This window comes from Oncorhynchus tshawytscha, linkage group LG29 (assembly GCF_018296145.1).
Source record: "Oncorhynchus tshawytscha isolate Ot180627B linkage group LG29, Otsh_v2.0, whole genome shotgun sequence".
Lineage (NCBI taxonomy): Eukaryota > Metazoa > Chordata > Actinopteri > Salmoniformes > Salmonidae > Oncorhynchus > Oncorhynchus tshawytscha.
In genome coordinates, this window is record NC_056457.1 from 7,335,976 (window position 1) to 7,361,632 (window position 25,657).

Genomic DNA, 25,657 nt, shown 5'->3' on the forward strand with positions numbered 1-25,657 from the left:
TTGGTGCCGACGTGGATAACAATATCTCTATACTCTCTACACTCGCCAGTTTTAGCTTTAGCCAGCACCATCTTCAGATTAGCCTTAACGTATGATCGCTGGATGATTCGTTTTAAGTCTAATACTGCGGGTAATGGAGTCGCCAATGACTAGAGTTTTCAATTTGTCAGAGCTAATAGTGGGAAGCTTCGTCATCTCAGACCCCGTAACGGGAGGAGTAGAGACCAGAGAAGACTCGGCCTCTGACTCCGACTCGCTGCTTAATGGGGAAAACCGGTTGAAAGTTTCTGTCGGCTGAATGAGCGACACCGGTTGAGCGTTCCTACAGCATTTCCTTCCAGAAACCGTGAGAAAGTTGTCCGGCTGCGGGGACTGTGCCAGGGGATTTATACTACTATCTGTACTTACTGGTGGCACAGACGCTGTTTCATCCTTTCCTACGCTGAAATTACCCTTGCCTAACGATTGCGTCTGAAGCTGGGCTTGTAGCACAGCTATCCTAGCCGTAAGGCGAGTACAGCAACTGCAATTAGAAGGCATCATGTTAATGTTACTACTTAGCTTCGGTTGTTGGTCCTGACGAATCGTGTCCAGATAAAGCGTCCGGAGGGAAAAAGTTGAGGAAAAAAATTAATATTAATATTAACGGTAATTAAAAAGTAAAAAACGCAAAGTTGTCAGGTAGCAAAATAGGTTGGCAACAAAACGCACAGCAACTCGAAAACAAGTCTGCAAGTTGTGACCGGAAATGACGTCAACACGCACTACTGCCAAGAATGTGCAAAGCTATTGATTATTGACACACTATTAAGGTGACGCACTGGATGATACAGTTTGCTGTCCAGAATCGCACCTGCAAATTCCTCGTTGCTTGTCCAGTTCGTCCCCTAGACCAGGGCTTTTCAAGTCCAGTTAAGCACTTGAATAGTTGAATTGAGTGTGCAATCTTTGGTCTTCAATAAAAATGTGTAGAGTGAAGAGGCCCAAGGACTTAAAAACTCCTATTCGCTAGATCAGTGGTTCACACACTTTTTATAGTTCCGTACCCCTTCAAACATTCAACCTCCAGCTGCGTACCCCCTCTAAGACCAGGGTCAGCGCACTCTCAAATGTTGTTTTTTGTCAACATTGTAAGCCTGCCACACACACATACTACATGATACATTTATTAAACATAGGAATGAGTGTGAGTTTGTTACTTCCCACGAGTTGGTTTGTGACAAAGAGCTCTTATAGGACAAGGTCACAAATAATAATATAATAAGGATCAATCATTTTGCTCTTTATTTAACCACCTTACATATAAAACCTTATTTGTTATATGAAAACAGTTAATAACTCACCACAGGTTAATGAGAAGGGTGTGCTTGAAAGGATGCACATAACTTTGCAATGTCGGGTTGTATTGGAGAGAGTCTCAGTCTTAAATAATTTTCCACACACAGTCTGTGCCTGTATTTAGTTTTCATGGTAGTGGGCGCCGAGAATCCACTCTCACATAGGTAGTGGTTGCAAAGGGCATCAGTGTCTTAACAGCGCGATTTGCCAAGGCGGGATACTCTGAGCACAGCCCAATCCAGAAATCTGTCAGTGGCTTCTAATTCAATTCAATTTTCACAGAACCGTTTGTTGCAATTTCTATGAGGCTCTCTTGTTCAGATATCAGTAAGTGGACTGGAGGCAGAACGTGAAAGGAATAACGAATCCAGTTATTTGTGGCATTCGTTTCAGGAAAGTACCTGTGTAATTGTGCACCCAACTCACTCAGGTCGCTATATCATATTTTACATTGTTCGTAAGCTTGAGTTCATTTGCACACAAAAAAAAATATGTTGTCCTTGTTAATGCAGACAGAGAAGAGATCCAACTTCTTAATTATAGCCTAAATTTTGTCCTGTACATTGAAAATAGTTGCGGCGAGTCTCTGTAATCCTAGATTCAGATCATTCAGGCGAGAAAAAACAACACCCAAATAGGCCAGTTGTGTGAGAAACATCATGCAAGTGGTCAGACAAGTGAAAATTATGGTCTGTAAAGAAAACTTTAAAATCGTCTCTCAATTTAAAAAAAAAACGTGTCAATACTTTTCCGCTTGATAACCAGCTCACTTCTGTAAGCGTTACATGGTGGCTGCCCATATCGTTGCATAGTGCAGAAAATACACGAGAGTTTAGGGGCCTTGCATTTTAACAAAGTTAACCATTTTTACTGTAGTGTCCAGAACTGTTAGAGGAATTTAATTCCTGTATGTTCATTAACCAATTAAATTACAGTAAAGCAAAACACTTAGTCCGTTTCTAAGAATTTGTAAGGTTCTTATTTGCATGAAACAGGCAAAGATCAGTCTCAAAATGAATCAATAGCGTTTATTCCCGAGAGCTCTACTTAAAATACCATGTACATCAGTTTATATATCAAACATAATGTCATAGCATCTTAAATGTCCCTCTTCCTCTCCGACAAGGACATAGCTGCTTCAAAAGTCCATTCCAACCCACTAACGCACATACATTACACACTATATCTGGATTATCTCCTGAAGTCTCACCACAGTTTATTACCACTTAGCTGACAGTTCCATAGGTTAAGGTTTCCTCTTTGCTTACTTTCGGTACACACATACATTCCTTCTTCCACAATGGTTATCATTTCTAATTATCCCTTGTCCATGCTACATAACCTCTTTCTTATGAACTAACATTATTAATCAGATATAGTAAAACAGGGTAGATTTCAATTAGTTATAGTTAAATGTATACATTGTTTAGTCATTATTCATAAAATTCATAACAAAACGTCTTTCAAGCTGTCAGGCATTCCCTTGGCAGCAAGAGCCTCTCAGTGGATGCTGCAGTGTACCCACGTAGTGTCGGGAGCAACTGCTTGCACGAGCGTTACCACTCCACTATGTCTCCCTGTCATGGTTTTTGCGCCATCAGTACAGATACCAACACATCTTGACCACCAAAGTCCATTTGATGTCACAAAGCTGTCCAGTACTTTAAAATAGCCTCTCCTGTTGTCCTGGTTTCCAGTGGTTTGCAGAAGATGATGTCTTCCTTAATTGACCCCCCATAAACGTAATGGACATATACCAGGAGCTATATCAGGCCTGCCACGTCTGTTGACTCATCCAGCTGTAATAGCATAGAATTCACTGGCTTTTATGCAAAGCAGTAATTGTTTCAAAACATGTCCTGCCATGTCACTGATGCGTTGTGAAACAGTGTTGTTTGATGAAGAATTTGTCTGTATAGATTTTTGGGCATTTTCCCCCAGCATTGTCCCAGCCATATCCGTGGCAGCAGGAAGAATTAAGTTCTTCACAATAGTATGGGGCTTGCTTGTCCTAGCCACTCGGGAGTTATAAAAGACGCTTCTAGGGACGCAAAGAGAAGTTCAGATGAACTTTCCAACAGAAAGACGGACGATTCCAACAGAGATCATGACGACACACTGAGCGTAAATATATATATTGGTTGCAAATATTCCCTAATGAGTGAGCGTTCATGTGCAAAGGATTAGCATTTCTATCAATATAATTATCAACTGTGTAGTGTCTTTTGTCTTTCGCACCCTTCTCAGTCCCTTTGTCTATCAAGCCGCCATACCGGTTTAGCCCACTAGGGCACATCCCCTATCATTTCCTTGTAACCATACCTACTGTTTGTTTGTTTGTTATGCATTTTTGTGATTATTTAGTTGGTTAGTAAATAAATGATTAAGACAATTGATGTATGGATGATTCATAGTGAAGGCTGGGTTCGTGCAGATAACCAACAATTTACGATGTTTGGAATTAAACCAATGTGAGGTAAAGAATAATTCATTAATTAGAAGACTAATTGATCAGATATTAAAATATCTGAAAAGTTAAGAAAATTATAACTTTGTAATCTGAAGATTTTCCTTGGTGCCCCGACTTCCGAGTTAATTACATTTATAATATTAGTTTAATCACATAATAATAATTACAGAGAATTGATTTGATAAAATAACAGTCTTAACTTTAATGATGCCAAAGACACGACAGTTTCATTGAGTTGTGAGATAGTACTTTTGCACATATAACACACTGTGGCTGAGGAAAGGCGCTACTCCCAATATAAGTGAACCTCATATCAATGTAGTTCTCATCATATTTGCGCCTCTCAGATGGTCCAACATCCCTGTCTGTTGTTAGGTGCTTTCCCGGGTAAGGGGGCAGTAGCTCTTCGGCTGCATCAGATTCACAACTGTCAGTGTCCATGCTAGCTGGGCTAACAACAAATGCAGAATTATTGATGCTTGCATTTGATTTGCTCATGGAAGCAGAACAATTTGTGTCGTCGACAGGTGCAGGTGTAGTACTGCTGGTAGTAGCAGTACTATCAGTAGAGCTGGTATGTGTCTATGGACGCGGCCTTACTTATTTGAACCATTCATCCATTTTCGAGCAAACGGAATGAGCAGCAGCTACGTTTGGCTACATACGGACCATTAGTTGAATTCCCACAAGAGAGTAACGGTTAATGTGATTGGATGTTAATTATTTGACTGGGCTACCTGTATTTGAACTTGTGTTGCTATTTCGCTGAACACTAGATGGTTTCATTTTATTTTTGGCAATTAAATGAGGCTACTCAGGCAAGAGAAAAACCTCACCCAAATGTATAGCCCCGTTGGAAAATATAAATTGACTGTTTGAAAATGTTAAGAATAAAAAATATGTTTATGTTTTTTTAAATAAATTTTTTATGTGAATCACATTTTTATTTTGCGTACCCCCGACGGCATTACGTGTACCCCAGTTTGGGAATACCTGCTCTAGACTATCAGTTCTCAAAACACCTAAAATTGTGATACTCAATGTGTCGGTGTCGCAAAAATGTTCGGTAACTTGTAAATCCCAATTAGCTTTAGGTGGGTAACCACTCCAAAAAGGTCTGGGAACAACTGGTCTAATTTCTTATTGTATCCTTTTCCAGCTGAAGTAACTAAGAAGATGGGCTGTGCATTTGGACTGGGCCTGGAGCGCCTGGCCATGGTGCTGTACGGGATCCCCAACATCCGCTTCTTCTGGAGCCAGGATAATCGCTTCATCAAGCAGTTCTGCCTGCCCAACATCAACAACCCAGTCACCTTCCAGGTAAAGCCCTAGATTATATTTGTCTTTTTAAAACACTATTACTCCGCCATTTTTAGCCGTTGAGGTTTTGACCATAGATCTGGATAGAAGTAGCACTTGCCACAAAGCCCATTTTAAAGTAGTCAATTGGGTGATACTTCAGAGGGGTCACAGAATTTCATCCAGGTCAGCAGGAGGGATCAGCCAATGAATTATACTCCTGAGCAAACATTCCAGCACTGCAGATGGCAGTAAATCACCAAACGTGGCTTGTTCAGACTACACATTCCATGCATCTTTGTTTATGAACTACCAATAAACTCATACAGTTCCTTCAGAAAGTATTCACAACCTTTGATTTTTTCCACATGTTGTTGTTTTACAGTCTAAATTCAAAATGGATTAATTGAGATGTTTTGTTACTGATCTACACACAATACCCCATAATGTCAAAGTGGAATTATGTTTTTTTTAAATGTAACAAATTCTTTAAAAATTCAAATGTCTTGGGTCATAAAGTACTCAGCCCCTTTGTTAAGTCTAAATAAGTTCAGGATTAAAAATGTGCTTAACAAGTCACACTGTGTGCAATAATAGTGTTTAACATGATTTTGTAATGACTACATCATCGCTGTCCCACATAAAACATGCGTTCTGTTTGCGACAAGGTACTAAAGCAGGGATCATCAACTAGATTCAGTCACTGGCTGATTTTTTTTTCTTGAGCAGACAGTCAGGGGTCAGGAACATAGTTGCAAATCATTTGTAGACTGCAAATTGATTGCAAGATGCCCAATCAGATATAATATTTGACTAAATAATTTCAAACGTTGCTTACACTTGTATACAACCACAAACATTATATCAAGGGTTGCACAGGGAGGGTATATTACTGGAAACTTTTGAAGTTTAACAATTCCCTTTTATCCTGATTGCAAAGTTTTATGATAATCCAATGTAACACATTACAATAACGGCTGTTTGAAGAAGAGGACCAAGGTGCAGCGTGGTACATGTTCATGATTTTTAATGAAACTGAACACAAGAACAAAGAATAACAAAGCGGCACAAACAAAACAGTTCTGTCTGGTGCAGACGCACAAAACAGAAAATAACTACCCACAAAACACAGGTGGGAAAAGGCTACCTAAGTATGGTTCTCAATCAGAGACAACGATAGACAGCTGCCTCTGATTGAGAACCACACCCGGCCAAACACACAGAAATAGAAAACATAGAACAAAAAACAGAATGCCCAACCCAAATCACACCCTGACCAAACCAAAATAGAGACATATAAAGGATCTCTAAGGTCAGGGCGTGACAATTACTGAGTACCACTCTCCACATTTTCAAGCATCATATTATGGGTATGCTTGTAATCGTTAAAGACGGGAGTTTTTCAGGATTAAAAAGAAAGGGAATGGACAAGCTAATTCCTAGAGGAAAACCTGGTTCAGTCTGCTTTCCACCAGACACTGGAAGATGAGTTCACCTTTCAGCAGGAAAATAACCTGAAACACAAGGCCAAATCTACACTGTAGTTGCTTACCAAGAAGAGTGTGAATGTTCCTGAGTGGCCGAGTTCCAGCTATGCTTGAAAATCTATGTCAAAACCTGAAAATGGTTGTCTAGCAATGATCAACAACCAATTTGACAGAAATCAAAACTGGATGGTGTTCAGAGAAAGATGGGAGGGGTTGAGTGGAAGGATGAGACTAAAAACAAACAAAAAGGTAACTATAGTAAAATATACTGTGTCTGTAAAATGTATTTAGTATGTATAAGCAGGAAGAAGCCTAAGTGTTGTTGTCCATTAGTTTACTCCAATTTGGGGAGGGGTGTTAGGGTTAAGGGAAAATGTATTAAAGATATGTATTTTCTATATTTACCCCAAAAATATATGGGGGATTGGAAATGATGAAGACAATTACATTGGTAGAAGCCACAATCTATCTGCAGTAATGAAGCTGATCTACCCCTTAAAAAAATCAAATAAATTTGACAATTTGGGCAAATGTTGCACAATCCAGGTGTGTAAAACTCTTAAAGACTTATCCACAAAGACTCACAGCTGTAATCACTGCCAAAGGTGATTCTAACATGTATTGACTCAGAGGGTTGAATGCTTATCTAGTCAAGATAAATTTGTTTTTTATTTTCCATAAAAAATAAAAAGGTTCACATTTTTCTTCCACTTTGACATTAGAGTATTTTGTGTAGATCGTTGACAAAAAAAATGACAATTAAATCAATTTTAATCCCACTTTGTAAGACATCAAAATGTGAAAACAGTTAGGGAGTGTGAATACTTTCTGAAGGCACTGCAGAGGTAAAATAAATAAGCAATACTTTTCAAGCATAGTGTTCTGGAATTTCTTTACATTCTAGCTCCTGGATCATAAACAATAACAATCAAACTATACAATTAAAACCCCGAAACTGAATATAAGAATTAATGAATGAAGGAAAGCATGGATGAAGAAGGATTGGCCAAAATCTCTCTCGAATTGACATTAGGTAATACGCATGTCGAATCACAGAGGAGCACACGGTTTCATACTTCATACCTGAAGGTAGTGTATGGCTCGTTAGTTTTCATTCAATGGAGGTTCTTGCTCAGGCAGGCTACATTATGCTCCACTTCAGACACTATAGATAGATATTTAATAGTCTCTCCTCCTCTACCTTTTGACAGTCTGTTTAGTTACTGCTGCTTTACACCCTCCGTCTCTGCTTCTGCCTTCGTCTCCCTGACCCTGACCCCCACCCACTCATCAAACGTGTACACACACACACACGTTTTACATTTTCCCTCCTGACCGCCTATAGCCTTCATAGCTCTTGTTTGAAAGCACATGAACTTTTCCATCCCCCTCTTCTTTTCTCTTTCCTGGAGGAGAGTTTCTCGTTTTCCTAATGCCCTCTGTGCCGTCTGGGACCATTGGTATTCCTCCTCACGCCCGTGTTTACTGTCATGTGTTTTTGTGAGCTGTTTTTTCCCTCGGTTGTGTGAATAAGAAGGCCCCCAAGCATGCCCATTATCCCACTAAACCAGGAAAGGACCAATGTAGAGCTGCCGAAGCAGTTTAGCTTATCCATGTTGACCACAGCATGACTGTCATTGTTTGCCTGCTTCCTAATTCGCTTACACATTGTGCTTCCGTCAAATACTCTTGCATTTAAGTATTTTCCGAACATTTGTTTTTGCCACAGGGGTGTGGCAACTGCACGTAATAGCTTCTTAAATTGTATATCCTGTTTGGTTTGCCCCAGGGAATGACACTCAGCTCAGACATTGAACCACATCCGCTTCAAGTAACATACTGCTAAGAACTACTAAGTACCACTTCAGTTCAGCATCACTCATAACTCTTACGTTACCTCCTGCATTCTTTCTTTTTTTCACTTTACCTCAGGCTTTTTTTCTCCACGGCCCGGGTCGAGAGGACAGGCTTGCGCATGTCACTCAACGCTATCCCACTGTCGGGATGTTTTATTCATGAGTCCTTCTCACTGTGTAGAGACAGGTGGAGTGCAGGTGCCGGTTCAGACAGAGGTGAAGCCGCCACTGCTGTACCGTTATGGGGGGCCTTTTAACCGGGCCCTTTGGTCAATTAAAAACTATGTGAAAAGGTGATATATACAGCTGTTTTGATCATTTACATGAATTATACTGTATAGGTCTATTGATTCTTAAAGACTAGGCTGTCAACTATAAATGCCTCAAGAGCTTAGCTCAACTGTTTTACCCCATCATAACCTCCCAAAAAGTTGTTTTAATCCATTGTGTGTAAACAATGTCTTTGTTAACAAACAGTATTGCCTCAATATTAGGTTAAATGTTAATTTTGACCTCAGGCCATAGCTCTATCTATACATTTAAGAGTTGTTACATTTCTCCAGCCCCATCCCTGAGCTTTAGAGTGTTTAGTTTGAGAAACCGATGCCTCACAAGTCCTCAACTGGCAGCTTCATTAAATAGTACCCGCAAAACACCAGTCTCAACGTCAACAGTGAAGAGGCGACTCCGGGATGCTGGCCTTCTAGCCAGAGTTGCAAAGAAAAAGCCATATCTCAGACTGGCCCCAAAAATATATATATATTAAGATGGGCTAAAGAACACAGACACTGGACAGAGGAGCTGTGCCAAGAAGGCTAGCATCCCGGAGTCGCTTCTTCACTGTTGACGTTGAGACTGGTGTTTTGCTGTGCATCGTTCACAGGTGATAGGCTAATATTGTCACCCATCACACTATTTATTTATTTAATCTTGTCTTTACATGTACTAAATAATACAGTTGAAGTCGGAAGTTTACATACACTTAGGTTGGAGTCATTAAAACTCGTTTTTCAACCACTCCACAAATTTCTTGTTAACAAACTATAGTTTTGGCAAGTCGGTTAGGACCTTGTGTATGACAAGTAATCCAACAATTGTTTACAGACATTATTTCACTTATAATTTACTCTATCACAATTCCAGTGGGTCAGAAGTTCACATACACTAAATTGACTGTGCCTTTAAACAGCTTGGAAAATTCCAGAAAATGATATCATGGCATTAGAATCTTCTGATAGACGATTGACATCATTTGAGTCAATTGGAGGTGTACCTGTGGATGTATTTCGAGGCCTACCTTCAAACTCAGTGCCTCTTTGCTTGACATCATGGTACAATCTAAAGAAATCAGCCAAGACCTCAGAAAAAAAATTGTAGACCTCTGGTTCATCCTTGGGAGCAATTTCCAAATGCCTGAAGGTACCATGTTCATCTGTACAAACAATAGTACACAAGTATAAACACCATGGGACCACGCAGCTGTCATACGGCTCAGGAAGGAGACGCGTTCTGCCAGAGATGAACGTACTTTGGTGTGAAAAGTGAAAATCAATCCCAGAACAACAGCAAAGGACCTCGTGAAGATGCTGGAGGAAACAGGTACAAAAGTATTTGTATCCACAGTAAAACGTGTCCTATATCAACATAACCTGAAAGGCCGCTCAGCGAGGAAGAAACCATTGCTCTTTAAAAAAGCCAGACTACGGGTTGCAACTGTACATGGGGACATACAAAAAAGTATGATCTCTTACCCCCTTTTACATGGTATCCAATTGTTAGTAGTTACGGTCTTGTCTCATCATTACAACTCCCGTACGGGCTCGGGAGAGACGACACCAATGTGTCGGAGGAAACACCGTACACCTAGCGACCTGGTCAGCGTGCACTGTGCCTGGCCCGAGACAAGGATATCCCTACCGGCCAAACCCTCCCTTACCCAGACGACGCTAGGCCAATTGTGCGTCACCCCCATGGACATCCTGGTCGCAGCCGACTGCAACAGAGTCTGGAGTCTCTGGTGGCACAGCTAGCACTGCATTGCAGTGCCTTAGACCACTGCGCCAGGAGTGGAGGCCAAAGATTGTACTTTTTTGAGAAATGTCCTCTGGTCTGATGAAACAAATATTGAACTGTTTGGCCATAATGACCATCGTTATGTTTAGTGGAAAAAGGGGGAGGCTTGCAAACCGAAGAACACCATCCCAACCGTGAAGCATGGGGTGGCAGCATCATGTTGTGGGGGTGCTTTGCTGGAGGAAGGACTGGTGCACTTCACAAAATAGATGGCATCATGAGGAGGAAAATGATGTGGATATATTGAAGCAACATCTCAAGACATCAGTCAGGAAGTTAAAGCTTGGTCGTAAATGGGTCTTCCAAATGGACAATGACCCCAAGCATACTTCCAAAGTTGTGGCAAAATGGTTTAAGGAGAACAAAGTCAAGGTATTGGAGTGGCCATCACAAAACACTGACCTCAATCCTATAGAAAATCTGTGGGCAAGACTGAAAAAGCATGTGCGAGCAAGGAGGCCTACAAACCTGACTCAGTTACACCAGCTCTATGTAACTGAGTTCATCCAATTTATTGTGGGAAGCTTGTAGAAGGCTACCCAAAACGTTTGACCCAAGTTAAACAATTTAAAGGCAATTTTACCAAATACTAATTGTGTGTTTGTAAACTTCTGACCCACTGGGAATGTGATGAAAGAAATGAAAGCTGAAATTAATCATGCTCTCTACTATTATTCTGACATTTCCCATTCTTAAAATAAAGTGATGATCCTAACTGACCTAAGGCAGGGAACTTTTACTCTGATTAAATGTCAAGAATTGTGAAAAACTGAGTTTAAATGTATTTAACTAAGGGGTATGTAAACTTCCGACTTCAACTGTATGTGTGAAATTTGTTTTGATTTAGAATGGACCATTATCATGAAACAGGGGCAGCTTCATCTATGCACTTAAATAGCGAATGGAGGACACATTTCCGTGGTTAATTTTCATGCCAGCCAGGTAGGCCATACTCCCGTTTTAAAAAGAAGCAATATGCTTAACATTAGGAAAGTTGAGAAATTAATATAGTCGGCCTAGCCTATAGAAAGCTGATGGGATCCTCCTCTTTTTAATAGAGGCCATCACTATGTTTTCTCACACAATTGCATAGCCTATAGAAATGTTGTGCAACATCAGCTCATGGGCTCTCATTAAGTGTTTGATTAGATTTTCGATTACATTTGCATTGATCTCAGAGTAATTAGAGGGACAATTACGGGTACCCGGCAGTTAGCAAGTTTAGTAGGCTACTACATCAGCAGCATCAGAGCATATGGAGAAGCCTAGTTCCGTGACTAAACAGTCACGTGGAATTTGACTGCCATCATGAGTCGTGACCACCGGTGTGGCGGTAATACGGTCACAGTAACAGCCCTAGTTGTGAGTTCAAATCTGAGGTGGAGTCATATTGAAAAGTCAATACTACTAAATTATCATGTCAAATGTAATCATCATCGATGAAAGATTTTTACACAGTTTTAGCTGAACACTGTACCACTTACCTTAAAACCCCCATACCATTTAATTAATTTACTTATAATGGTTTGGGACACCTGGGACCATCGCATAACATCCTGACTACTGGTAAAATAATTGTCTTGAGAAGATCTTACAAATATCCTAACATGGTCCTCAATTACTTTCTGGTAAGTTACAGGGAACTAGACAAAGGTCCCCAAGAGCGTGATAGAACCTTGGGTATGTCACACAACGTCCTGAGGACTAGTAAAAAGTCCTGAGAACGTCCTAAAAAGGTCCTGACAAAAACTAAATTGCGACACAAATATTGGATCGCGACTGAAACAGCCTGGTTCAAGACCAATTGAGAACCACTGACCATCATAAAATGTCCCTTTTAGGTCATTGAATGTCACATGGATAACGTCTTATCAGAACCAAACAGGAACCTTTTCGTAACGTTCCCTAATGAACATCAAAATACCTTATTATAATGTTATACTGCGACCAGACCAGGACCTGTACTGAACGTGCGCTTACGGTCCCGAGAACGTCAGTGGGATAACACCTCGCCGAAACCCTTAAAGGGACATAACATCGCCTATTGTCCTTAGGATGTCACCTGTTTGCTGAGATGACCCGATGGTAGCCGTCATTGTTGAAGGATTTGGCCAGAAACTAATATCGCTATTAATTGCTTTTTAACTACCTTTTTTAAAACTAAGTATTGATAGATTTTTGGGGGGGGGCCAGAACCAGGGACTTTTTGAACATGCTTACTTTGAACATAATTACACTTAATTTAATTGGATTTGATTGAAGTTGGTACATGATGAGACGTTCACATTGACCTTTGTCGACACCTACCTGACCGAGGTTATCCATGCGGCACTTCTTGAATATGGCAGACGCTGCACTGCACAGTGTATCATGTGGAATTTTTATTATGGCAGACGTCCACTTTTCACAAGTCATTTTAATTAGTCAAGGATGGTTTATGTTGTCAAAAAGCCACCACCTTTCAATATAGGTATTCTGCAGGCCTTCTATGAAACACCCACATTATGCAAGACATTTTATAACTCACAATATGGCAGGGCTAGATCATGCCCACACTATGTAAGACACTCTACTACCCACAATATGGCAGGGCCGGACTGTGGCCCTGGAGTGGGAAGCAAGCAGTCGGTGAGCGATCACTCCGTCTCCCGCTCATTTTTCAGCCCATCTCCCCCTCAGCCTCCCTCCATCACTCACTCCGGGCCCACAGCGGTAAAGGAGGAAGGAGCAGGAAGGGGTAGGAGAAGAGAGACATCCCGCCCTCCATGATGCCTAATGACCTGGTTGGCATTATTTATAGCTCGTGCTCTCCAACTTGTACCGGGAACCGGGTTTGGATGGACTGACTTGTCACCTCTGCTGCTGCCCAGGGCCTGTGCACTCTCGCTGCGCTTGGTCACGGCTTCTCTTCCTGCCTCCACCCCCTCCCCCAATCCTCTCTCTAAAACGCTGGAATGGTAATGAGGTGTGACCGGGGAGGTCAGCAGAGTTTCCTTTCACCCCCTCTGTGTTTTCCACTGCCCTCTGAATACACTTCAAGACCGGTGGCAGACCGGTGGCAGAGGCCTGGTCCACCCTTCTGGCCCCAGAGACCAACACCGCTCTGTGCTGGTTGACACTTGGGATTATTCCTCCTCTTTACAGCCAGGGGAGGTGTTTTTTGGACCCATATTTCTCATGGCTCGGTTGGACTGTGGTATTTGATGCAGCATAGTTGGTGGTTTCAGTATATGCATTAGCTGGAAGTTGCGTCAGATGAAAACCTTTGCTAAAATACCATTATTGTACAGTACTACCAAAGACAAGGGGATCCATTTATGTCTTTAGGTTTATTCTAAATCCTGAATCAACCCTTAGGAACTCCTGTAGATCTGAAGGGATAAGTATAAGCAATATGCTACTTGCTTCACTTTGCCCTCAGCCTCTACTTTCCACAACACGATTCGAAAGGGAATGTTGTCACAGCGTCTCTACTCTTTTGTCATTGACGGTTCTTTATCACCCACTCTTTTGAACTTCTTCATCTTCCTCTTAGTTTCTCTGTGTGGAAACTCTTTACCCTACATGGATCAGCCAAATAATTGGTCTAAATTGATCTAAAAGTAGCTTTTTCATGGGGATTGTGTAGCAGCTCTAGAACTAGGTTTGAAATGACTTAGATGATTTGGGTAGGAAATTCAAAGCATGAATTCCATTGGCTGTTGGTTAGAAATTGATTTAAAATCTAAAACAACGTGATTGGTGGCAGTGGCGAAGACAAACCCAAAGCGTAAATTGCGGTCTCTCCTTTTGAGTTTTTTTCTCTAAAAATGCACTAAATTCTTTTTCTCTCTCGTTCTCTTCCCTCCTCCTCCCCTTCTCAACCTCTCAGTAAGGAACCCACCTCTGACCAACGACATCTACTTCTGGCCGAGGGCTACACGGAGAATGACTTCTATGACCTGGTGAGGAGCATCGGAAGAGATCTAGTGGAGAAGATCGACCAGTTCACACATCCAAAGTAAGACGCCATGTTCTTCACAAGACAGCTGTGATACTCTAACACAGTGTTTCCCAGTACTAGCACACCTGGGTCGTATTCATTATGCACACCGTAGCACCGTTTTACAATGAAAACAAGCGTTTCTTTTTGGACAAGTTCAGGTAGTCCCACCACTGTTCAGTCAGTTTGCTTCCATTTGGTTCCTAGTGAATACGACCCTGGTTACTCTTAACACAGTGTTTCGCAGTACTAGCTAGCGCATCTGATTCAACTACTTGACTCACACCTGATTCAAGGCGCTTGATGATTAGTTGACCAGTTGAGACAAATAAGTAGAATTGCAGGGGGGTACTCGAGAGGTTTGAGAAACAGAGCTCTCATCCATCACACATCCAAGGTAAGACAGCATTCCCTCAACAAGATGAACAGCAATGGTACTCAAACAGCAGGCCAAGGGCGCCACCACTGAACAACAATGGGCATATTGTCACACTCAGATGAGGGCATTAGAGCTGTAACATTGGTTTATTACTTTCAATTTAATTGTTTCATGAATTGCTACCACCATTATGAGGTTTTCACTATCCCAAAAACACAGACAACCCTCCCCATGCCCCTCCTCATTCCCCCCATGCCCATTCACCCCTATAAAACGTGCTTGTTGTGAGAGACAAAAAAAAAACCCACATATAACACGTATACAACTACTAAAAACAAATGACTCTATGCATTACATATTACGAAAATGTATCAAATGTTAAACTGACTAATTATAATGATACAAGATGCAGTGAATGTTCTTTGTTTGGTTTGTACAGGCTTGTAGGAGATTAGGGGTAAATTGGATCTATTCCACTGCTTGACAAATAGGCTCGGAGAGCAAAGGTTAAGCTATACTCAATTCATCAGAGGGGCTCGGGATTGGCTTGTCTGCTGTTTTATAGCGAATGTGTCTCATAGCATCTACACTGAATGAAAATATAAACGCAACATGCAAGAATTTCTAAGATTTTACTGAGCTACCCCTAATTCATATATGGAAATCAGTCAAATTAAAGAAAGAAATTAGACCCTAATCTATGCTTTTCACGTGACTGGGAATACAGATATATGCATCAGTTGGTCACAGATGTCTGAAATAAAAAGGTAGGGGCCTGGACCAGAAAACCAGTCAGTATCTGGTGTGACCACCATTTGCATCATGCATTGCAACATATCACCTTCGCATAAAATTGATCAGGCTGTTTGATTGTGGCCTGTGTAATGTTGTCCCACTCCTCTTCAATGGCTGTGCGAAGTTGCTGGATATTGGCAGGACCTGAAACACGCTGGTGTCGATAAAGAGCATCCCAAACATGTTCAATGGGTGACATGCCTGGTGAGGTGTGCAGGCCATGGAAGAACAGGGACATTTTCAGCTTCCAGGAATTTTGTACAGATCCTTGCAACATGGGACCATGCATTATCATGCTGTACTATGAGGTGATGGTGCCGGATGAATGGCACGACAATGGGCTTCAGGACCTCGTCACGGTATCTCTGTGCATTCAAATTGCCATCAATAAAATGCAAATTTTGTTGGTTGTCCGTAGCTTATGCCTGCCCATACCATAACCCCATCGCCACCAGTGGGCACTCTGTTCACAACGTTGATATCAGCAAACCGCTCGCCCACACGAAGCCATACAGGCTTCTGCCCGGTACAGTTGAAACCGGGATTCATCCATGAAGAGCACATTTCTCCAGCGTGCCAGTGACCATCGAAGGTGAGCATTTGTCCACTGGAGTTCATTACGACGCCGAATTGCAGTCAGGTCAAGAACCTGGTGAGGACGACGAGCACGCAGATCAGCTTCCTTGAGATGGTTTCTGACAGTTTGTGCAGAAGGTCTTCGGTTGTGCAAACCCACAGTTTCCTCAGCTGCCAGGAGGCTTGCTTCTCGCAGGTGAAGAAGCCGGATGTGGAGGTCCTGGGCTGGCATGGTTACACGTGGTCTGCGGTTGTGAGGCCAGTTGGATGTACTACCAAATTCTCTAACATTCCTACAGTCAGCATGTCATTGCACACTCCCTCCGAACTTGAGACATCTGTGGCATTGTGTTGTGTGACGAAACTACACATTTTAGTGGCCTTTTATTTTCTACAGCACAAGGTGCACCTGTGTAATGATCATGATATTTAATCAGTATTGATATGCCACACCTGTCAGGTGGATGGATTATCTCGGCAAAGGAGACATACTAACTAACAGGGATATAAACAAAATTGTCCACAAAATTTGAGAGAAGTAATATTTTTGAGCATATGGAACATTTCTGGGATCTTTTATTTCATCTCATGAAACATGGGACCAACACTTTACTTGTTGCATTTACATTTTTGTTCCATCTATCTTTTCTACTTTGACAGCTACTTATTATGCAATATAATGTGGCCCAACTGAGCCAAGTGTTGTTTGCTCTGAGTGGAGCCCTTAATCTAATGACAGTGAAGGACCAAGGGTCAATGTTTGTTAATGGCACATGTTCATTTGATCTGATTCGCATCGCCGACATGAGGCTCGCTCTGTTTGTTTTGCACTCACGCACACACCTACTCTTTCTCTCTCGCTGTCTATTTTGATCTCTTTCTCTTAGTCTCTATTTCTCTCTGCCATAGACACAAACTTCTCTTTCTCTCACTCACTCTTGCACACACACACACACACACACACACACACACACACACACACACACACAATTAACAGACAGAGCCTTTTGGACAAATCCCAGTACTGACAGGAACAAACAGGATTGGCCCAGTGACAGATCAATCACAAAGACTGATTGGCTTTGCCTTGGCTAATGAATTACCACATCAGAGGCCTGATTCCATCTCTTTCCTATCAAGGATTTAGAGTTGCACACAATGAAGGCTCCGTGTTGAAAAGTAGCAGCAGGCTTGGGCGTTCATACCTACCTTGTGCCATACCAGCACTGAACACAAGGGGCAATATTTTCAATCCTCAATGAGCCTTTGTATTCCGGAGGTTAGCAATGCTAACAAATACATGTAAAATACCATAGAGAATACTAACTAAATGCTAACAAGCGCATTGTTTTAATTGTATAAAGTCTCTGACCTAAAATATTTGCAGGACAGACATCCCAGCTCATAAAGTTATATAAGTAACTCAAAGTAGCAACAAATATTCAAATGTATAAAAATGTAAAAAATTCCAAGAAATAGTTAACGATAGTGACGGTATAGAAAAACCATCCCGTGACTATTTCCAAATACCCCGGTATACGGTATATACGATATACCTCCCAAGCCTAGGTAGCAGTAACAACTTTTTAGTAGGACGTTGCCTTGTTCGCCCCCATTTTTACGTTTGAAATTTGCAATAAACCCGAAAACACAGGATCGGTGAAAGCAATATGGCAGATGTCTTCACTTCACCGATCCACTCTCACACAAGTCATTGCCGCTCAGGGAAAGGAGACAAAGAGAGGAAGTCACTTTACCAACTTATTGAGATGCACTCTTGAGAGGGATCCTCCCTCCCTGTAGTGACAAAGCTGTTTCCTTTTCCTCCACAAACCGGTCCTTGGCGTTCACCCCTCAGCCTCAGTGGTTGATGTCTCATTTTTAAATACAGGGCGTAATGGGCGGGTGGTGGACAGAGTGTGGCAAAAGACTTATGCCCACCCCGCGTCCTACTGGTTTACCGATCAGAGAGTGTGTGGATTGTGTTTACAGTTTTTTTCAATTGCTAAACGACAGTGGACACAACTGGAGTCACATGTGCAAAACTCTAACTACAGTCTGCACAGCAGCAGTGCATGTGGACCAAACTCTAGTTCGTTTTTCATTGCTTGAACACAGTTTTCAAAACTCTACACACTTATCCCATGACTTTAACCACAACCTGCACAACACTGGATTTACAGCACTTTGTTCAAATGCTAACACACTGCTGTCAAAACTGTGAACCACACATTCAAAACGGAATAGATTTCAGCCTTGTGCCTTTCAAACACTGCTGATTGCAATTTCAGCTGAAAGGCTAAGCAGGTGTCTTGTTTTAGACTTGTTAGTGAACACACACACATATTACAGTATATGTAGGTAGAGCTCAGAAAGACTCATTTTGGAAATGGAACAAGGAAGATGGGTTCGTGGAGGGAGAAGGGTGGCCGGGAGAGGGCGGATGCGTGGAGGAAGACAAAGAAGACAAAGAGCTGTTATTTCAGATGAAATAAGGGCTACACTTATAGACCATGTCGTGAACCATGGTCTCTCATTGAGAGAGGCAGGGTTGAGGGTGCAACCCAATCTGCAAAGATCCACAGTGGCATCTGTAATGCGAATTTTCCATCATGCAAACAGGTGAGAGTTACATCCTTACAGTAAATGAAAACATTACAGGAATCTATTTTGTATTGCAATTATAGAATATTTACACAGATATATATTACAGTAAGTTTGACTGTAAAATATATTTTTACAACAGGACCCAAAGGCTGCCCCCAACAGGGGGAAGAGGAAAAATATTTTCAGATGCGCAGGAAATGCTATTGTTGACATGGTTGTTGTCAACAATGCAATAAAACTGCGGGAGATTCAAGATAGAGTGCTGGCTGATAATGATATATTTGAAAATGTTAATTCTGTCAGCACAACAACTATTACTTGAGTCCTAAAGAAACACCAAGTTACAATGAAACAGTTATACACTGTACCGTTCGAGAGAAACAGTGAACGGGTAAAAGAGCAAAGATACCAATATGTCCAGGTAAGACGTCTGAGGTTACGTACACAGCTATACAAAATATTTACAGTAAAAAAAAACACTAGCATTTCTACAGTAAAACTGTGCACTTACTGTTTTTCAGAGAGTAATGGAGGTGGAAGCACTGGAAAGACCACATTCATTTGTATTTATCGATGAAGCTGGATTTAACCTTGCCAAAACACGGCGCAGAGGAAGGAATGTTATAGGTCAAAGGGCCACTGTGGAGGTTCCAGGCCAAAGGGGGGGAAATATCACCATGTGTGCTGCAATGGCCAATGATGGTTTGCTTCTCAACACACCACTCATTGGCCCATACAACACAGAAAGGCTTATAGCTTTCCTAGAACAGCTCTATACTCAGCTAGTGCCAGCAGAACAGGGGAGCCAGTAAGAAACCCCAAGTTTTTGTCATAGTTTGCGATAACGTTGCTTTTCACCACTCTGCAGCTGTCACAGATTGGTTTGCAGCACATCACAGATTTATGGTTTTGTACCTGCCTGCATATTCACCCTTCCTCAACCCAATAGAGGAGTTTTCTCTGCCTGGAGGTGGAAAGTGGTTGGTCACCACCCATATGACCAAATGTCTCTTTTGGAAGCCATGCGTGCCGGATGTGAGGACACGAGTCCAGAGGACTGCCAGGGATGGATAAGGCACTCCAGAAGGTTCTTCCCCAGGTGCATGGCAAGAGAAAACATTAGATGTGATGTTGAAGAAAACCTGTGGCCTGATGCTAGAGAGAGGCAGGATTAGCCCCTCAATTATTTGTTCGAATTACAGTATGTACTTTTAGTTTCTACAATTTTTTTCTCATTACTGTAATTCCGTAAATTACTACAGACTATTGAAGCAAACTGCTAATTTTCATTTACCTTAAAGAATTGTTATGTTCTAAAAATATATATAAATCATGTGAAAGAATGTCACTCTTTTCTTTGAAGAAAATATTACTTTGTATGAAGTCACTGAAATTGTTCAAACTGTAAAGATGAAAAGTTTGTATTTTCTGTATTGGTGTTTGATGCTAGTGTTTTTACGCTCAGTGTGTTCTGAGTGACAGTGTGTGTTATCTCAGTGAGGGTTGTGCATAGTGTTTGGCTGCACTGAGTGTGTTTTGAGCCATGTGTTAAGAGTTGTGTTGCTTGGAATGAGTTTTGCAGGTGATGTGAACTGTTTAGCTCAGGTGACTGTTGGTAGTGCAGACTGTAGTTAGAGTTTTGCACATGTGACTCCAGTTGTGCCCACTGTCGTTTAGCAATCGAAAAAAAACTGTAATGGCGAAACAAGGGGTCCGCAGTTCGTAAAAACCCCTGTGAACATTCATCTCTGTCCCTGTGCTTAATCTTTTTTAAATAGCAACCTTTTCCCTACACTCCGTTAATGACATCCATAAATATGATACATTCCGTGGTGGCATTAGGGTCTAATGGGTCTGTGTGTGTGTGTGTGTGTGTGTGTGTGTGTGTGTGTGCGCGTGCGTTTATTGTGAACTTGAGACAGAACATGATCTCTTACTTTCACAATACGTAAATGTCTGTCTGTTTGTATGTCTATCAGGTATATGTGTGTCTTTGAGGGTGTTAGTATGTGTGAATTTGAAACAGCATTTTATGACAATGAACCTCCTCAAAGTCATCAGCATTTTGGGATCATTTGTGGTGCAGTTTCACCAATGCATCAGAGCCCCTGCAATACCCCCTTTTTTACCCACAAAGAGATGAGCCGAGATGGGCCATGCTCTCATCGATACGCAGCCCCCCTTTGACAATAAACTTCACAATTACTCAAATTACCGCCACGTGATATCAAACTCCATTTTAGCCCCAGCTTTGTGACAGATGTCCTCCCTGTTAACCTTTAGAAATGTCACTTTTATGAACAAAATGGCTGGCTAATTGTTTTTTTCCCCCAGCAGAAACGCTGACTCATGGAGTTGGGCAAGCTGCTCCTGATGAGAGAGGACGGGCGACGGTACCCTTGTGTCTCTGTCTGTACGTCATTTATATTTAACCTGCACAAGGAGAGAGGAGTCTTCCGAGCCTTGTTTCCCCCATCTCCTTGGTGTACACCGTGTCCTGTGAAAAGAGGACACTGCGCCACAAATCAATAAAAGCACAAGCTTTCTCCTTGTCACTGTCCACTACATGGTAAACCATTTTAGTATTCTTAGTACATTTACATTTGACTAATTTAGCAGACGCTTTTATCCAGAGCAACTTACCATCAGTGAATTCAACTAAAGTTGGTAAAACAACCAGATAACAATCATTGTTTAGAGCAACAAGTACTGTGATTACTTATTATTACAATGTACTTAGAGTTAGGGTTACTTCTGTACTGTCAGTGTAATACCTGTTACACTGCCAAATCAAAGCAAATGTTATTGGTCACATACACGTGATTAGCAGATGTTATTGTGGGTGTAGCGAAATGCTTCTAGCTCTGACAGTGCAGTAATATCTAACAAGTAATATATAACAAATTGCACAACATATACCCAATACACAAAAAGCTAAGTAGGAATGAATTAAGACTATATACATATGGACGAGAAATGTCGGAGTGGAACAGACTAAGATACAGTAGAAAACGTTTTTAAAAAGTATAGAAAACAGTATATGCAGTTGAATACACTACACTTAGGTTGGAGCCGTTAACTCGTTTTTCAACCACTCCACAAATTTCTTGTCAACAAACAATAGATTTGGCAAATTGGTTAGGACATCTACTTTGTGCATGACAAGTAATTTATTTATTTCACTGTATCACAATTCCAGTGGGTCAGGATTTTACATACACTAAGTTGACTGCTGGAAACAGCTGGAAAATTCCAGAAAATGATGTCATGGCTTTAGAAGCTTCTGATAGGCGATTGACATAATTTGAGTCAATTGGAGGTGTACCTGTGGATGTATTTCAAGGCCTACCTTCAAACTCCGTGCCTCTTTGCTTGACATCATGGGAACATCAAAAGAGATCAGCCAAGACCTCAGAAAATAAATTATAGACCTCCACAAGTCTGGTTCATCCTTGGGAGCAATTTCCAAACACCTGAAGGTACCACGTTCATCTGTACAAACAATAGTACGCAAGTATTGTCACGTTCGTCGTAGTGAGAAGACCAAGGTGCAGCGTGATATGAATACATCTTCTATATTTAATGAAGAAAGAACACTAACACAAACTTACAAAACAACAAACGAACGTGACGCTACATATAAACAGTGCAGACACAGGCAACTAGACATAGACAATAACCCACGAAATACCCAAAGAAGATGGCTGCCTAAATATGGTTCCCAATCAGAGACAACGATAAACAGCTGCCTCTAATTGAGAACCAATCCAGGCAACCATAGACATACATAAACACCTAGATGGTAAACAACCCCATACACCTACAAAAAACCCTAGACAGTACAAAAACACATACATCACCCATGTCGCACCCTGACCTAACCAAAATATATAAAGAAAACAAAGAATACTCAGTTCAGGGTGTGACAGTACCCCCCCCTCCCTCCCCCCCACACAAAGGTGCGGACTCTGGCCGCAAAAACCTAATCAAAAGGGGAGGGTCCGGATGGGCCTTTTTCACGGCGGCGGCTCGGGTGCGGGACGTGGACCCCGCTCTACCTCAGTCTTGGTCCACTTAGGTGGCGCCTCTGGAGCGGGGACCCTTGCAGCGGGCCCCGGACTGAAGATCATCGTAGAGGGCGCCACTGGACGGAAAGGAGCCTCTAGACTGAGGAGTGGCTCTGGCAGCTCCGGACAGGAGGGAGATTCCAGCATCGCCGGCTTGACAGGTGGCTCTGACAGCTCCTGGTTTGCTGACGGCTCTGGCGGCTCCTGGCTGGCGGCTCTGGCGGCTCCTGGCTGGCTGACGGCTCTGGCGGCTCCTGGCTGGCTGACAGCTCTGGCAGCTCCTAGCTTGCTGACGGCTCTGGCGGCTCCTGGCTGGCTGACGGCTCTGGCGGCTCCTAGCTGGATGAAGGCTCTGGCGGCTCCTGGCTGGATGAAGGCTCTGGCGGCTCCTGGCTGGCTGACGGCTCTGGCGGGTCCTGGCTGACTGGCGACTCTGGCAGGTCCTGGCTGACTGGCGACTGGACGTCTCCTGGCTGACTGGTGGGAGACTCTGGGGGATCCGGACTGGAGGGAGACCTGGCTCCGGACTGGAGGGAGACTCTGGGGGATCCGGACTGGAGGGAGACTCTGGCGGATCCGGACTGGAGGGAGACTCTGGCGGATCCGGACTGGAGGGAGACTCTGGCGGATCCGGACTGGAGGGAGACTCTGGCGGATCCGGACTGGAGGGAGACTCTGGCGGATCCGGACTGGTAGGTTCCGGACTGCGACCCGTCGTGGTAGGTTCCGGACTGCGACCCGTCGTGGTAGATTCCGGACTGTGACCCGTCATGGTAGGTTCCGGACTGTGACCCGTCGTGGTAGGTTCCGGACTGTGACCCGTTGTGGGAGGTTCCGGTCTGCGGCCCATCGTGGGAGGTCCGGTCTGTAGACTGTTCAGTCTGGACTGGGTACTGTAGCCGGACGCTCTGGACTGGGTACTGTAGCCGGACGCTCTGGACTGGGTACTGTTGCCTGACGCTCTGAACTGGGTACTGTCGCCGGACGCTCTCTGGACTGGGTGGCCTGATGCTCTGAACTGGGTACTGTCGTGGACGCTCTGGACTGGTGAGGTGCACTGTAGGCCTGGTGCGTGGTGCCAGTACTGGTGGTACTGGGCTGACACATACCTCAGGGCAAGTGCTGTTGAGCAGGTACAGGGCATACAGGGCTCTGGAGACGCACAGGAAGCCTGGTGCGTGGTGTTGGCACTGGGCCGAGGACACGCACCTCAGGGCGAGTGCGGGGAGGAGGACAGGGCGTACTGGACTGCCAAGGCGCACTATAGGCCTGACGCTCTGAACTGGGTACTGTCGCCGGACGCTCTGGACTGGTGAGGTGCACTGTAGGCCTGGTGCGTGGTGCCAGTACTGGTGGTACTGGGCTGAGGACACATACCTCAGGGCAAGTGCGGGGAGGAGGAACAGGGCGTACTGGACTGCCGAGGCGCACTATAGGCCTGGTGCGTGGTGCCGGCACTGGTTCTACCGGGCTGGGGACACACACCTCAGGGCGAGTGCGAGGAGCAGGTACAGGACATACAGGGCTCTGGAGACGCACAGGAAGCCTGGTGCGTGGTGTTGGCACTGGGCCGAGGACACGCACCTCAGGGCGAGTGCGGGGAGGAGGAACAGGGCGTACTGGACTGCCAAGGCGCACTATAGGCCTGGTGCGTGGTACCGGTACTGGTGGTACCGGGCTGAGAACACGCACCTCAGGATGACTGCGAGAAGCAGGAACAAGACACACCGGGTTGTGAAGGTGTACCGGAGACCTGTTGTGTATAGCCGGCATCAAATCTTCCGGAACTTTAACACAAGTTTTCAGGCTGAGTACGAGGAGCTGACACAGGTGGCATCGGACAGCTAACATAGTCACAGTTTCCTCCCAAGTCCCTGATCCTGCCATCGCTTGTTTACCACACTGCTTGGTCCTTTGTTGGTGGGGCGATTGTATAGCCGGCATCAAATCTTCCGGAACTTTAACACAAGTTTCAGGCTGAGTACGAGGAACTGGGTGACTTCCTGATCACAGATGTCAACAATATTAAAATTTTAATCTGGAAAATGATGCATGCTATTGCCTCTTCCCAGTTTGCCAATGGTGGCAATCCTTTGAAACAGGACGTTTCCCCACAGTGTAAGATTATGTCACATTGCTGAGTCTGCCTTTAAGCATACTATTAGTTCAACTACCTCTAGAATTCCAGGGATTGGACAAAAGAACAGCAAGAGTCATTTGATCAGTCAATCAATCAATCAATCAATCAGCCAACTGATCCTTAAATTCATCAATTCCTCATCCCGACTCAAAGGTCTGCGTCTCGTCTAAAAGGCCTCAAAGGCCCCAAACAGTATTCTTCTATTATAGCCTTTGAAATCGCAATATGACAGACATGTGTAACTCCTTTAAATGTCACATCACCGCAGAAACTCCTCCAGGTGATGTACAGCACCTGACATTCAAACAAACCATTCCATCTTTCTCAAGATTTTGATGGGGTGAAATACAAGTTGCATTGCCAGAAATGTCACATCAAAGTCTAATCAGCTCAAAGTTGAGAATTCCGTTTGAATGCCGTTTTGGAAAGACAACAATGGTTTGGGTTGCCTTTGTGCCGTTCTGTAGTCAACAGTGAGCCGTTTTACTGGCCTGCGCGAGTATTCCTCGGACGATGCGCTACAAATCAAAGCTGATAGGCACTCAAATGTAACACAAATCTGCATTTATTGGTCCGTAACGCTGTCAG

At 43.2% G+C, this 25,657-nt stretch overlaps 1 long non-coding RNA gene across 3 annotated transcripts in view; it reads left to right on the plus strand.

Moving 5' to 3' along the window:
• The window catches only part of LOC112227562, a 55,922-nt gene extending 34,500 nt beyond the window's left edge, over window positions 1-21,422 (plus strand). For 2 of the 3 annotated variants that reach the window (XR_002949887.2, XR_002949888.2), the window contains 3 exons: window positions 4,968-5,128; window positions 14,395-14,523; window positions 21,197-21,422. This is a non-coding gene — a long non-coding RNA (uncharacterized LOC112227562). The remainder of the gene's footprint in view (window positions 1-4,967; window positions 5,129-14,394; window positions 14,524-21,196) is intronic. The other variant, XR_002949889.2, reaches the window with a different exon arrangement.
• Window positions 21,423-25,657: the final 4,235 nt, after the last annotated feature.